Here is a 2,377-nt window from a genome sequence, read left to right as displayed (position 1 = left end):
ACAAAAAAAAAATGAGGTCAATCATAACGAAGCTAATAGTATTGGTTACCAGGCCATTTCCATCAAGTTTGGGCCTAAAAGGGGGCGGTCTTTTCTTTTTATTTTTTGAAAAATCAATTGACTAACACATACCAAAAGTTGAGATGCTCTCAAATTTATTTTCATATCTCAGAAACACTAAAAATGCGACGTCAGTCATGACGAAGCTATTAGTATTAGTCACCAAACCATTTCCATCAAGTTTGGGTCTAAACGGAGCCGGTCGTCTTTTTATTGAAAGATCCATGGACTAACCCTCACCGGAATTGAGATCTTCATGAATTTATTTTTCGTGACTTAGAAACGCAAAAAAAAGAGGTCAGGTTACTAGGCCATTTGCACCAAGTTTGGGTCTAAACGGAGCCGGTCAATTTTTTTTAAAAAAAAATCAATGGACTAACACATACCAAAAGCTAAGATGATCTCAAATTTCTATTTCGTAACTCATAAACACTAAAAAAGCGATGTCAATCATGACGAAGCTATTAGTACAGGTCACCAGACCATTTCTATCAAGTTTGTGTCTAAACAGAGCCGGTCGACTTTTTATTAAAAACTCCATGGACTAACACTCACCGAAAGCTAAGATGATCTCGAATGTCTATTTCTCGGTTTAGTATTGGTCAGTCACGAAGAAGCTATTAGTATTGATAACCAGCCCAATTGAATCAAATTTGGATCTAAACAGTGTCGGTCGATTCTTTTTGAAAAATTTATGGACTAACACACACCGAAAGCAGAATGACCAAGAATGTGTGTTCCGTGATCCAAAATTGCAAAATAAGCGATGTCAGTCACGTCGAAGAGATTAGTATTGGTCACCAGGTTATTCATACAAAGTTTGGGTCTAAACGGAGCCGATCAATTATTTTTGAAAATCTTTGGACTAACACACACCGAAGCTGAAATGATCTCGAATTTCTGATTCTAGACTAAGAAACGAATAAAAGTGAAGTTAGTCTTAACGAAGCAATTAGTATTGGTCACCAGGTCCCAATTTTGGATCTTAACGGAGCTGGTCGTCTTTTTATTGAAAAATCCATGGACTAACACTCGCCGAAAATTGAGATGATCTTGAATGTGCTTTTCGTGACTCAGAAAAGCAAAAAAATGAAGTCAGTCATGACGAAGCTAATAGTATTGGTTACGAGGCCATTTCCACCAAGTTTGGGTCTAAATCAATGGACTAACGTATACCGAAAGCTGAGATGATCTCAAATTTATATTTCGTATCTCAAAAATACTAAAAACACGACGTTAGTCATGACAAAGATATTACTACGAGTCACCAGACCATTTCCATCAAGTTTGGTGATTCTGAATTCCTGTTTCATGATCCCGAATGAAAGAAAAGGCGACGTGTGTCATGATGAAGCAACGGTATTAGTCTCCAGCCTTTTAAGAAGGACCCACCAAGTTTGGGTTCAAACGGAGTCGGTCAAAAAAGTTCCGCAAGATTCGTAGATAACACACACAAAAAACTGTGGGGATCCCAAATTATTGTTTTGTGACCTAAAAATGCTAAAAAGGAGATGTCACTCACGATGAAGCACGAGTATTGGTCTCCATGAAGTTTTGGATGGACTCACCAAGTTTGGATCCATGGGCTAACACACACGAAAAGCTAAGGTGATCCCGAATCCTATTTCAACTTTGAAATGCCAAAAAAAGCAACGTCAGTCATGTTGAAGCAACGCGTATTGGTCTATAAGCCGTTTCAAATAGACCCACCAATTATGGGTATAAACGAAGTTGATCGAGAAAATTCCACAAGATCCATGGGCGTTAACACGAAAAACTGAGGTTATCTTGAATTCCTGTATTGTGACCCTGAAATGCCAAAATAAGCGACATCAGTCATGATGAAGCTACGAGTATTCATCACCAGGCCGTTTAGGGTGGAACAGGCTAGTTTGAGTTCAAACAGAGTCGGTCAAAAAAAATCCGCATGATTCATGTACTAGCACATGAAAAACTTGAGGTCATCCCAAATTCCTTTTTCATGATCCCTAAATGCCAAAAAAGCGACGTGCATCATGTTAAAGCAACGAGTATTAGTCCCCAGGATGTTTAAGATGGACCCACTAAGTTTGGGTCCTAACGAAAGTCGAAACGTTTTTTTTTTTTTTGGACTATTGATTGCCAACAATATAGCAGTGTTTCATCTTTGCAAAGACACTCATTGCAAAAAATGCAGGAGGCAATACTCTATAAGAGAGCACTTGTGCACTCGGAAGCCTTTTCTAAATATGAGAAATGATCAACCAAAGTTCAAAACTATCTGCTTGCAATTTGATAATCCATAAAGAGAAACAAATCAACCGATAAACCGTAGAAA

Source organism: Lycium barbarum, chromosome 5 (assembly GCF_019175385.1).
Source record: "Lycium barbarum isolate Lr01 chromosome 5, ASM1917538v2, whole genome shotgun sequence".
NCBI classification, from domain to species: domain Eukaryota; kingdom Viridiplantae; phylum Streptophyta; class Magnoliopsida; order Solanales; family Solanaceae; genus Lycium; species Lycium barbarum.
This window is presented reverse-complemented; position numbering follows the sequence as displayed.